Source organism: Polypterus senegalus, chromosome 9 (genome assembly GCF_016835505.1).
Source record: "Polypterus senegalus isolate Bchr_013 chromosome 9, ASM1683550v1, whole genome shotgun sequence".
In the NCBI taxonomy this organism is placed as follows: domain Eukaryota; kingdom Metazoa; phylum Chordata; class Cladistia; order Polypteriformes; family Polypteridae; genus Polypterus; species Polypterus senegalus.
Window position 1 is genome coordinate 45659197 of NC_053162.1, and position 14283 is coordinate 45673479.

Consider the following 14283-nt stretch of genomic DNA (forward strand, 5'->3'; position numbering starts at 1 on the left):
TTGGTCACAGTGTGGCTGTAAGGTGTGGTTGTGTACCACAGGTACTTATACATACACTGCAAGCTCTTTATCTGCTCTGTGATAAAGAGCTGAATGATATCATATCTTTAGTTGCCATATTTCCATCTAGGAAACTGAAGTGTTTCCAGAAATCTTATTTACTTTTTCAATGAAATTATTTGAAACATTATGTTGCTGTCATGTTTAACAATAGAACTTGCATGTGCCTCTGAAATATATTATATAATCTATACTTACAGTACATAATTCTTCAGAGGCGCAGACCTTCACAAGGGTATCATGGTTTCAGTTTATGCAGCCAAGTTTAAAACAAGGAAACAAGTCACTTAGAGTAGAAAGATGCAACTTATATATTTTGACTAGAGCCCAGGTAGTTTGAGAAAACATGAATAGCTGATTATGATTACAGTAGAGCTCACAATACGAATGATTACAAACATGTGTATCACATTCCACCTTGTAGCAGAACCTCCGTGTCCTGATTTGGCCATAGTGTCCTGGAGTCATCCCGATGTAATTGGCAGAGTAAATCAGAAAAGTCCTAGGGAACAGTTGGAAAGTCACCTGGGTCACGCTGTTTATTTTTTTAACTAAAGAAAATAAGTTCTTGTTGACACAATGGAAGCAATAAAAAGTCACCTTTAAAGTTGTCCCAGAGTGGTATTACATGCCTGGATTGAGTTATGAAGGTGATCTTCAGGCACCCATGCATGGCACTGGATAAAGTAGCAGGCGGCAGCGGTATGTAGGTTCAGAAAAGAGAACATCAACGTTAGACACACACACAATATGCTTTACTGTCCCAATATTGGGCTTGTCCGTCATTCTTGACAAATTTTAAAGCAGTTGATTAGTATGATTTTTTTTTTTGCAGTGATCACAATTAGGCAAGCAGGGTATCCGACAACTAGTGTTGATCAGAGAAATTTGCAATAGAGCTATTTGCAGTGAATTGGTTACCTTGTTTGCCAAATTGCTGTCTGAAAATTCGCTATGCAGCCATCTTAGGCAATTTTTTTCCCTGTGTCCCAAGATGCTTTGCAAGACCAGCATGATATCACAGAGCTGTAGCAGTCAAATTTTGGTGGAGGATTTTACATCTGCAGTATATGCTTGGGCTTTCTCACATGTGCCTAGAACTTTAACGCATGCGTACTGTAAGCGTATTCCACCTTGCATTTTACAGCACTGCCCAATCTGCTTTGTGCATGCGTGAATAGTTTATGGCATACAGTCATATGAAAAAGGTTGGGAATCGTGCTTAATAATTTACTCTACTTTCAACAAAAAAGATAACAGTGTTATGTCTTTCATTTCCTAGGAACATCTAAGTACTGGGGTGTTTTCCGAACAAAGATTTTTAGTGAAGCAGTATTTAGTTCTAAGAAATCACATCAAATGCGAAAAACTGCCTGTGCACAAAATTGGGTGCTCTTGTAGTTTTGCTGATTTGAATGCATGTCACTGCTCAATATTGATTACAGTGATCCCTCGCTATATCACGCTTCGACTTTCGCGGCTTCACTCTATTGCGATTTTTTTCTCATATACGCTTACGTCACTGCGCATGCGCTTTCTGAGAACTTTTATCTAAGCCCTACGATGGCTCCTAAACGTGCTGCTTTTTCTAAGCCTTCTGACAATAAAACTAAGCGCCGGAGGAAGATGCTTACTATCTAGGAGAAAGTGAAACACTTGGATATGATTAAAGATGGCAATACCCTACAAAAACCTCCTCACGCATATGAAAAGACAGCGCCAGCAACTGCCTATCAAGATGTTCTTCAGCCGCGCACCCACACACCCACTGCCTACTCCTAGTACTTTGTACTTCTTCAGCGGAAGAAGACAACGACGCACATGCTGAAGATACTGCACCACCTCTGAAGACTCTCCTACTGAGGTCGTGCCTTCATAGGTTAGTGGTTGTGTGTAAGAACTGTGTGTGTGTGCAATTAAATGTACAGTACAATAATCTACTATATAAAATTGGTCGGGATTATCCTTCCGTCCCGTGAGTGCAAAGCGTAGCGGTATTCCGCTTATCACAGACTTACTACTTGTGGCTTGCGGTACGAAGCGACGCGATGTGAGCAGAGTTCTGGTGCTCCCATCGCTCCTTGCTTTTGTGCGCGATGCGCTGGAAAAATAGACAAAATTATGTCTCTGGAAATAATTAATGTTGATGGAGTACAAATGCCTCACCGCGTAGTAAATAGCAGGGGAGATGGTGCTTGCTTATTCTCATCTATAGCTTATTTAGTGCGTGAAACTCCATCTTTAGCGGTACAGATTTGGGCTGACATTGTACGACTTTGGACAGGCACTCGAGGGGATAAAAAAAACGTAGGTTTTCGGGAGATGTTATGAATGGGCACTTTGATGTTCTCATTCCCTACACTTACATGCCTGATGTACACATGGAGCTCACAAAAATTGAGGATAAAAGTCAGTCGCCTTAAAAGGCGAGTGCGCCTAGTAATATGATATTTGTAACGTCTAATATGTCTTATTTTCTCTTATTTTGTCTAATATATTGGGTAATACGAGTGTAATGGTGACTAGAGTGTGTTATTTCATGTCTAGAGGGCTCTAATAATGTTAAAAAACGTATTTAGAAGGTCATAAAGAGGTTTTCTATAGTCTAACTGTGAAAATATTCGATTTATAAATAAAGAATCCTACTTCGCGAAAATTCATTTATCACGGTAGAGTCTGGAACGGATTAACTGCGATAAATGAGGGTTCACTGTACTTGCAACACCAAATTGGTTGGATTAGCTCGTTAAGCCTTGAACCTCATAGATAGGTGTGTCCAATCATTAGAAAAGGTATTTAAGGTGGTCAATTGCAAGTTGTGCTTCCCTTTGACTCTCCTCTGAAGAGTGACAGACAGCATGGGATCCTTAAAGCAACTCTCAAAAGATCAGAAAACAAAGATTGCTCAGCATCATGGTTTAGGGGAAGGCTACAAAAAGCTATCTTAGAGATTTAAACTGTCAGTTTCAACTGTAAGGAATGGAATCAGGAAATGAAAGGCCACAGGCACAGTTGCTGTTAAACCAACCCAGGTCTGGCAGGCCAAGAAAAATACAGGAGCAGCATATGCGCAGGATTGTGAGAATGGTTACTGACAACCCACAGATCACCTCCTGCAAGAACATCTTGCTGCAGATGGTGTATCTGTACATCGTTCAACAATTCAGCGCAATTTGCACAAAGAACATCTATATGGCAGGGTGATGAGAAAGAAGCCCTTTCTGCACTCACGCCACAAACAGAGTCACTTGTTGCATGGAAATGCTCATTTAGACCAGCCAGATTCATTTTGGAGCAAAGTACGTTGGACTGATGAGACAAAAAATGAGTTATTTGGTCATAACAAAAAGCGCTTTGCATGGTGGAAGAAGAACACCGTATTCCAAGAAAAACACCTGCTACCTACTGTCAAATTTGGTGGAGGTTCCATCATGCTGTGGGGCTGTGTGGCTAGTTCAGGGACTGGGGCCCTTGTTAAAGTCGAGGGTCAGATGAATTCAACCCAATATCAACAAATTCTTCAGGGTAATGTTCAAGCACCAGTCACAAAGTTGAAGTTTCGCAGAGGTTGGATATTCCAGTAAGACAATGACCCAAAACACAGTTCAAAATCTACAAAGGCATTCATGCAGAGGGAGAAGTGCAATGTTCTGGAATGGCCGTCACAGTCCCCTGACTTGAATATCATCGAAAATCTATGGGATGATTTGAAGCAGGCTGTCCATGCTCGGCAGCCATCAAATTTAACTGAACTGGAGAGCTTTTGCATGGAAGAATGGTCAAAAATACCTCCATCCAGAATCTAGACACTCATCAAAGGCTATAGGAGGCGTCTAGAGGCTGTTATATTTGCAAAAGGAGGCTCAACTAAGTATTGATGTAACATCTCTGTTGGGGTGTCCAAATTTATGTACCTGTCTAATTTTATTATGATGCATATTGCATATCTTCTGTTAATCCAATAAACTTAATGTCACTGCTGAAATACTACTGTTTCCATAAGGCATGTCATATATTAAAAGGAAGCTGCTACTTTGAAATCTCAGCCAATGATAAACAAAAATCCGAAGAATCCAGTCATGTTTTCATATGACTGTATACACATGCATGATGTCACTACTCAATCAGTACTCCAGCTGGATTAGCACCCCTGCAAACCTGCAGTATTTTCATTTGAGGGGTACATTAGCTGGCCATAATAAGAATACGAGCGTATTATAAAAACACTTTGTTGTTCATTGTATGTTGTATCTTCACAGCTGAATTAAACTTGTTATGCTTCTTACAATGTAGTTTAGATTAATTAAGTAGTGACAGGGACAGCCACGCAAATATATAATGCTGATCCCTTGCCTCAAAGGCTCTGTGAGTGTTAGTTAGTTTTAGTTATAGAAGCTGGAGAGATGTAGAGAGACAAAGGACTCAGAGTATTGTGGACTCTGAGCACAATAATCAGTCCATCATAGTTGCCAGACACTTCTCTAGCTTTCAGTGACACCTAGAAGATCATTGCACCATCAGAATGCACTAAAAACTAGTTCAATTTCTCCCTCCTCAGTGACATCAATGCATTTCGCCAAGTTTACTGAAATTGTCATAATTTCTGGATTTTCAGAGACCTCAAGACAAAGCAAATTCAGCAGGGTTCATTCATCACTGCTGACAACAGAGCCAATAAGTTACTTGGGTCAGTGCAGACCACAAACTGTACTGCATCCACATACACATGGTGAAATTGTATCCTGCCTTTGGAGAGACAAAATGGAACCTCCAAGGCTTAAAATCAAAAAACACACGTGAATGATGCAGGATAAGATAGAAAGACTGGTGCCTTTTGGAACTCTACTACCAGGGGAGCTTCAATGGTGAATAGAATGTATAAAACTGTATAAATACTATAGCTTTTTCAGCCTTATTGCTTTATTAATTATTGATTAGGTTGTTGCAAGCATATCCATAGCCTTTAGAAGAAGCTTTGATCTTTGTCAGTGTATTTGGCAGAGACAAATGCAGCTGCAATGAGCGAGATTGACACAAACTTGGCTTTAGTAGGCCTTGAATACTTGACATGCTGGCTTTGAGTCTTGTTCCATTAAACAGATAATTCCTAAATTTTTTGCAAAGTCCCAATTGAAGAAAAAAACTTGCAACTCTGGGCTATTGTAACCAAGGTGTCCTAAAAAGGACAAAAAAAGCTTTAGACAAGCAGTTTCAAAGCAAGGTTCAAATGATAGCTTAAGCATAAGACTGGTCAGAAATACAGGCACAGGCAGCACCAAAAGATCAAAAGAGCCATGTGATGACTGTGTTGCCAGAGCCTTGGCCTCATCCCTTCTTGCACCTGGACATCGATTGTCAAGTACCGAGCTGGACTAGTGCAATGAGAGCACACAACATCAAGATAGCTGCAAAGTGGTTTGTGCTTTTATTCCATCAACAATGAAAAAGTCATCAAAGCTCCAAAGATGTACATAGGTGCAGTGCTAACGTTTTCTTTTAATAAACCGGTGATCACATGTCTAGCATCCACCCAATGGCAAGAGCAACACCTCCATGATCATGAATCTCTAAAAAAAAAATTTGAAATACTATTTAATAAATGTCGCTTTTAGCACATAAGAAAAATTATACAATTGACATTCAGGAAGCAGTCAAAATCATAACTCAGATTTAGTATTCGAAAAGATAGCATTTAGGGAGCACAATGTGGGACAGTGAGTCTTATATAAATGTAGCCCTCTCACGGTTGTCCCAATGCAAAAATAACTTACTAATATCTGCAAATAAATGGCCTAAAGACTGGTTTCTGCTAATAACACACACTTTCTCATGAATGTAAAAAAAATGAAATGCACCTAAATCCTCAGTCCATCCACCTTCTCATGTAAGATAAATTCATCAATAAACAAAAATAGAAATGCAAGCTTGTCTTGTATTATTCAGCAGGCATTCCATTCTTCAATCCAAACCCAAACAGCAATGTACTGAACTTTAATATAACTCTTTAATTAAATAAGACAGTAAACGTTAACATTATACAAAGTTATTGTCTGTTTTACCTGTATTTGTATCATTCTTTAATTTAATATTGTTCTTTATGTATGCTACTACTGGAGTATGTGAATTTCCCCTTGGGATTAATAAAGTATCTATCTATCTATCTATCTATCTATCTATCTATCTATCTATCTATCTATCTATCTATCTATCTATCTATCTATAAAAGGAACCATTAGGCTTTATAGGTGGACTGGCGATTCTAAATTGGCCCTAGTGTGTGCTTGGTGTGTGGGTGTGTTTGTGTGTGTCCTGTGGTGGGTTGGCACCCTGCCCAGGATTGGTTCCTGCCTTGTGCCCTGTGTTGGCTGGGATTGGCTCCAGCAGACCCCTGTGACCCTGTATTCGGATTCAGCGGGTTAGAAAATGGATGGATGGATTAGGCTTTATAAAGGCTTTCATGCCTAGTCACTGGGTAGGAATTCAAGTTCTGCCGTGTGCTCCTTTCACAGAGTGAAACCTCCTTCAGTTGGTCACAGGATTTATAGCTGGTAGACTTGACGGGGCAGAATCAAATGTTCTCACTGGGCATTTTCTCGATACTGTGGAGGGAACAATTAGTGCCAGCGCCCCCTCTCAATTGGAGGTTGTAGTGCACATCTCAGATGAGCCTGGTGAGTGATACACTAATGTTCATGTGTGACAATAGGCTCTACTTCCCAAAATGGCCCAGAACTAGATGGGTCACCATTTTCTTACAGTCATACAATGCAAATGGAGGCAAAATAATTAAACTTTTTAAGTAAGGTGTTGCTTCATATGAAATAAGGAGGTCAGATTAGGCTGAAATGATTCATAAGTGTTATTTCATGTGTTGAATGGCTGATTACTGTATAACTTACTTATTATCCTGAAGAATACTTCAGGAAGATAAAGCTAAAATTGAATCTTTTATTTACCTAAATATATTTTTTATGTTGTGGACATGTCTTCAACTACATCTCTACAAGGGCCATGTGACTGCAGTGTAAAAGTAGACACTACACGTTTTTCTTATAACTGTTAAATATTAGCATAACCTCTATTGAAGATAAAATGCACACTAGTTGCCTTAGTCAGACCAAACAATCTGTCTTTCAGAGAAGTACTCAGCTTGGACACAATGTGATTACCTTTCCTAATAGGTTTGTCCTAGATAAAAAGATCTTGGAAATATTTCCTGAGAAATGTACTGTATAATTAACTAAGACTCATAACCTGAAGGTCAAGAGTTCTGCACTCAGGAGAGGTAAATGTTTCTGTCTGACATGCATGGTATGTGAAGTCTGCATAAAACTTTTTAACCGACATGACCTATACACATACGGCTTTCATAAAGTGACACTATTATGATTAATGACATTTCACTTACTGCTGTAAACCAATGGCTTTCAAAGTGGTGTACGGTGGTTTGCATGTTGACAGTCATTTCATGTGGACAATGATATTTAAGATGCCATATGTAGTCACACATTGGAAACACATAAATGTGACTTCTGGTCATTAAGTAACACTTGATTCATCACCCAGTGCCCAGATCCCAGCTCCACCTTACTTGCCACACCATTAAATGCATTGCAGTGATGTCCTTCAGCACATGGTAAACACCTTGCTCTTGCTCCATCTTTCTCTTCCTCTTCAGTATGGCAATTAATCCTGGCCTATTTACTGTATCTTCTAGTAAATGCCCAAGATAAAGTCCATCATAGCTCAAATTTTATCAGCAGGTCATTCTCTGTAATTTTTTACATTTATATTTTGCATCAGGCTAGCACAGTGGTGCAGTGATCGAACTGGTTCATCACAACAAGCTGACCAGGGTTTAAGCAGTAGGTGCTCCCCATATGAATGCTGGTTTCATCCCATGGTACAAAGACATGCAGGTTAGGTGGATTGGTGATGCCAGATTTGCCCTGATGTGTTTGTTTTCACTCTTGTATGGAATGCCACCGTGTCCAGGGATTTTTCCTGCCTTCGGCTCTATCCTTGATGCAATAGACCCAGACTTCAGTACAAACCTGCTCAAGATAAAGCGGGTTTAGAAAATGAACGGATGAATAGTTTGCATCAATCTGTAGCTTTGTTATAATAGAAGTTCATTTAATGCTTCTGTATTAACTCTGGGCGGCACGGTGGCGCAGTGGGTATCGCTGCTGCCTCGCAGTTTGGAGACCCATTGGGTCAGTTGGGTTCGCTTCCTGGGTCCTCCCTGCGTGGAGTTTGCATGTTCTCCATGTGTCTGTGTGGGTTTCCTCCCACAGTCCAAAGACATGCAGGTTAGGTGCATTGGCGATTCTAAATTATCCCTAGTGTGTGTGTGTGCTCTGCAGAGGGCTGGCGCCCTGCCTGGGGTTTGTTTCCTGCCTTGTGCCCTGTGCTGGCTGGGATTGGCTTCAGCAGACCCTGTAGTTAGGATATAGCGGGTTGGATAATGGATGGATGGATGTATTAACTCCCATTTGACCCCACCACAGTGACATGCTGAGTGTGCCTTACATACCCTTTAATAACCCAGCTAGTCACAGAAACCTGGTTTCTAAAATGCTATGTAAACCCTTATTCCAGCTAGAGTAACTGAATTGTTAGTTTTTCTGGGAAGCCTGGTTAACACAGGAAGACTTCTCTGTGAATAACCCTATTTTGTGGCCATGTAAATCCTTAACCGGGTTAAAGTTAAAGATTTCATAGTCTTCACATTATCCAAGCAAAACAGGGTGTAAGGCAAGAAGCACATGTAATGGGTAATTCAACACATCCAGGAAGGTATTAAATATATATAAACTAGGAAGTTTGCCCCCTGCTTGCATTGTTCGCCGATCCCCCTGGCCTGCGCTATGCACCAACCACTTCGTGCCTCTGCTGCTCGTGTTGCGAACTCACCCCAAGGAGACGTGGTCGCTCCTCCGAAACCCCCTCTTAAACAGTGATATAATGGGAAAAAACAGTGTGGAGATTCAGCCCGGACACAAACAGGCAGACACCAATAGTTCCAACACACACATTTTTATTTACAAAGTCCTGCACAGCACACAGTGCCCCTGCACCAAACACCCTTAAAGCCTCTGTTCCTCTTTCTGGAGCTTTGTCCTCTTCCTCCCGACTCCAGTTAATGACTGGAGAAAGGCAGCCTCTTTTATATCCACCCTGGTGTGACGGAAGTGCCAGATGAGCACCCGGAAGCACTCCCGGAAGTGCCTGCCATACCCGGAAGTGCTGATGGAAGGAATACCAGGGACACCCGGAGTGCTTCCGGGTGCTCATCTGGCACTTCCACCACACCAGGGTGGATATAAAAGAAGCTGCCTTTCTCCAGTCATTAGCCAGGGCTCCTCTGGGTGCCCCCTTGTCCTACTCTTTGTCTTTTATTTCCGGCCCCAGGCGTGGTTAAATCTTTAGGCACTCTTGGTTAAGTCTCGTTCTTGCGAGTCTTTGTTATTTTTTAGTTTATAATTTAAAAACGGAATAAGAATCTGAAAATCTAACAACATCACATAAAAGTTCGATAAATTCTGAAAAGAATGATACTAAATATATATATATATATGTAGGTTTTAATATACAGTAAGTCCGATTTAAAGCGTGACATAAAAAGTCACATAAAATCGTTGCACTTTAGGCTTAGAGTAGATAAAGTGTCATTTTAATTTTTATCCATCTTTTTACTATAGTTATGCTGAACCAATACAATGTATCCCCCTGCTCAGGGGGTTGTTTGGGACTATAAGTTGTACTGGAGGACAACAGTCTGAGGTCCAGGTCAAGTCCCCAAGAGAGATGCAACAGAAAGTTATGCTGGTGACATGGGGTTCCACTCCTGCCCCTTTAAAAGATTGTGGCCAGTCACACAGGCCCAAAAGTGCTTCTCGGGAGGTGGATGCCTTGCTCATCTTTTATGAGGACCTCATGTCAGAGGAGCTTGGAGTCAAGAGCAGAAGAGAAAGGAGGGCTCACCTGACAAGGTGCTGTAAAAGTGTCACAGATGAATGGGAGAAGGACGACAAAGGTGCAACTATATTGCATAGTCATGTCCTTGAGTGGCATTGTGCTCTGTTTCTTCCTTTTGTGTGCAATCTCATGCTCCTTAGTTACTTCTTTTGTCCCTTTATCAGCTGCCAAATAAAAATGAAGTGCAAGTGGAGCCAACAGTTGGCTGATTTACCCAATCTCATTCTCATCTATATGTGTCCAGTTCTTAATATCTATTTTAATAAAATATGCATAAAAATGAAAGCATGAGAATATTGAACTGCTTGGATTCATAACATGTCTGCAGTAATTGTATTACAAAAAGAAAATCAACAGTACTGTACAGTATTAGAAATGTTCAACCGAGAGCACTAACATGCCCCAGAATTGAACAAGGTGTTTCACTAACTTCAGATTTTGGTTTCTAAGTAAGATTGCGGCAGGAGCAAAAACTACAGCTGTGACAACCCTCCAACTTCTGAGCTGGCCCCTGGTGTCAGGACTTTTTAACATGTCCCCATGTAACATGACGGGCCGCTCCAGGGGATGGCATCCACTGAGAGATGATCATTCATCCCAGGATGCCAGGGTCAGTGTTTTGGAACAAGACAGCTTTAGAAGTTTATGTTTCTTAAGCCATTTTTCTGATAAGATGCTTGATGTAAAATTTTTCATGGTACTTTATCAAAAAAAAAAACAAATATTTGCAAAGCTTGTCTGTGAATTTAAGTTCTAGGCCTTAGCTCAAAGGCAAATTAGCAGTCAAAAAGGAGTTAAAAGCAAATATTATTGAATTCACTTTTCTAGGGACAACACTTGTTTCACCTCTAGTGACTTCTGTTCATTAGAATCCAGTTTAAGGCTTTTAAAAATGATTTATGCTCAACTTCATAATATACCGTTTTATACTATTGTATACTATTGTACTATTATTACATTCACTACACTTTTGGCACACAGACTTATTTTGATAAACTGGAAGAACCCTAACCTTCCTTTTTTAAGTCAGTGGGAAACCAATGTTTTGTACTATTTTTAAACTGGAAAAAATCAAATACTCAGTTAGAGGATCTGTACAGATTTTTTTCAAAACATGGCAGGATCTCTTAAAGCACAGAGGAAGCAACTATTTCTGTATTTCTTTTTCTTCTCCATTCATCTTTATTGGCTTATCAAACTTATCAATTTAGGTATGTTTACAAGCTTTAAATTTTACTATGTTGGCCTTGCTCTCTCTCTCAGGGGTGGGGGTCGAATTGTTCTCAATTCTACTTTTTGTAAAAATTGATTGATTTGTGTGGAATGATTGCAATAAGATTAATAAAATAAAAAAAAAAAAACACAGGCAGGAGAACATGTCAAACATTATTTTTTATCTAAATCTCGCAAGAGGCAACAAGTGCATATCTTATTAACAACATGTTACAAACAAAAAAGTGTTCTCTGCGTTATAATTATACAATTCATTGATTAGGTCACTACTCAGAAAAAGGAATCTATACTAATAAAAGGCAAAGCCCTCACTCACTCACTCACTCATCACTAATTCTCCAACTTCCCGTGTAGGTAGAAGGCTGAAATTTGGCAGGCTCATTCCTTACAGCTTACTTACAAAAGTTAAGCAGGTTCAATTTCGAAATTCTACACGTAACGGTCATAACGGTCGATAACAGTCGACAACGTCCGCCATGTTGAACTTTCTTATTTATGGCCCCATCTTCACGAAATTTGGTAGGTGGCTTCCCTGCGCTAACCAAAACCGATGTACGTACTTATTTCGATGGTATGACGCCACTGTCGGCCGCCATATTGAATTTTGAAAACGTCACTAATTCTCCAACTTCCCGTGTAGGTAGAAGGATGAAATTTGGCATGCTCATTCCTTACAGCTTACTTACAAAAGTTGGGCAGGTTTCATTTCGAAATTCTACGCATAACGGTCATAACGGTCAACTACGTCCGCCATGTTGAACTTTCTTATTCATGGCCCCGTCTTCACGAAATTTGGTAGGCGGCTTCCCTGCGCTAACTGAAACCAACATACGTACTTATTTAGGTGGTATGACGCCACTGTCAGCCGCCATATTGAACTTTCCAACGTCACTAATTCTCCAAATTCCCGTGTAGGTAGAAGGCTGAAATTTGGTGCTTATTTCAGTGGTATGATGCCACTGTCGGCCACCATATTGAACTTTTCAACAGTCTTTGTTACTTATGGGCCCATCTTCGAGAGATTTGGTACGCGGGTTCCAAACGCTAACTGAATCCTACTTACGTACATATATACGTCCATAGCCTGCAGCTCGGTCAAAGTGTGAGGTGGCGTTGGGTCCCCCATTCCCACGCCTCCCTCGTTGTTGGCTGCCTGCCTATATAAGGCCGTCCATCGCTCCAATCTCTACATTCCCTTCCTTGCTTCGCCATGGGATTCACATCTCCCTGCTGATAACTACAGCCTTTTTATTTAATCCACGGCTTCTCCGCTGTTTTATTATTCATTTATTATGATTATAGTTATTGTGTAGGTATTTTAGACTTACTTTACATTGTTCAGGTACCCATTTCCTTTATCATTCCAACCGTACCCGCATTAAAATGTCAATCGAGGTGATCACCATCGATCAAAGAACTGTCACTTACTGAGTGGTTTCCAGGCCCGGAGATGGCACCTATCTTTTCCATTCTCTTTGTTACATATTGCACGGCCATATCAGGCTCACTCTTGATATCTGGAGAAACATTGTGTCTTATGTATTGAACGACTGGGACAGGTTCAAGGTGTGGACTGATGACGGTACAGGAGATAATTATTCTACACAGGAGCACTAGAAGAGTGAAATGCTTAAGCCCTTCACCTATGCATCTGCATGTGAGTTGATGGCTGCCAGTGAATTGTTTGGTTGTTGCTTTCAAGTGTACTTAAATGGCCAAATAATTTACACCTTTCGACAACCGCCAATGCCTCTTAAACATCTTAGATTGACAGGTGACGATTTCAGTAGTGGGCACTTTGATGTTTAGAAATGTTTAAACTCTCAAAAGCTGGATGTGAAGTTATCGATGAAACTGGTTGTATACTTACAACGCTTGACAGATGCCGAATGTCTCTTCAACACAAGCCCTACAAATACTGTCGTAATTGAAACAAACCATGAAACTCAAACCGATTATGACAGCAACAATCCAAGCTGTGAGATTTGAAACAAGATTACTGTTCACATGGCCAACTGTACGTTGCATGCTTAAGAGTAAGCTCAGTGCACAGCTTGATCATATTACAACCGGAGGGCTGAACTCACAATGTGGTATACAAAGAGATCCTTCACAAATAATTATTGGTATATTTTCCCTCAGTTTAAAAAGGTTTATTTTCTTCTTAATAAAACTTTTAAGGCAGTACTTCGCCGCTGTGTCACGTTGTCAGTTCAGCACTCCGGTTGTAATATGACCAAGCTGTGCACTGAGCTTACTTTTGAGAATGCAACGTATAGTAGTCCAGGAGAAAAGCAATGTTGCCTCAAATCAATGGCAGCCTTTTGTAGGGTCTGTCCCTGAGACTTATTAATTGTCATCGAGAAGCAGAGCCTTACTGGAAATTTGAGGCATTTGAATTGAAATGGGAGATCAGAGGGTATAACGGTGATGCGAGGAAGACATTCAGAGTGTGGCGCTCTGCTGTTTTTTTGTGTAGCTGCCTTCACACAGCTTCTCCGCTGCTTTATAAACGAACGCCATATAAGGCCGTCCATTCTCCTTGCTTCGCGGTTCTATACTGTTTTATTGTTCATTTATTATGATTGTTATAGTTATTGTGTAGCTATTTGAGACTTACTTTACTGTTCAGGTACCCATTTCCTTTATTTAATCCGTGGCTTGTATGCTATTTTTTGTTCGTTTATTACGATTATAGATATTTATTGATTCCCTTCTTTAGCTGACTGCCTGCTCATATAAGGCGCTCCACTGGTTTTTTGTGAAGTAGCCTTTACACAGCTTCTCCGCTGTTTTATAAACAAACAACATATAAGGCCATCCTTTTTCCTTGCTGTGCCATGGAAGCTGCCTTTTTATTTAATCCACGGGTTCTCCGCTGTTTTATTGTTCGTTTATTATGATTGTTATTGTTCTCTTTATATATCACGTTGTCAGTTCAGCACTCTGGTTGTAATATGACGAAGCTGTGTGAGCTCACTCTTGAGAATGCAACGTATAGTTGTCCTG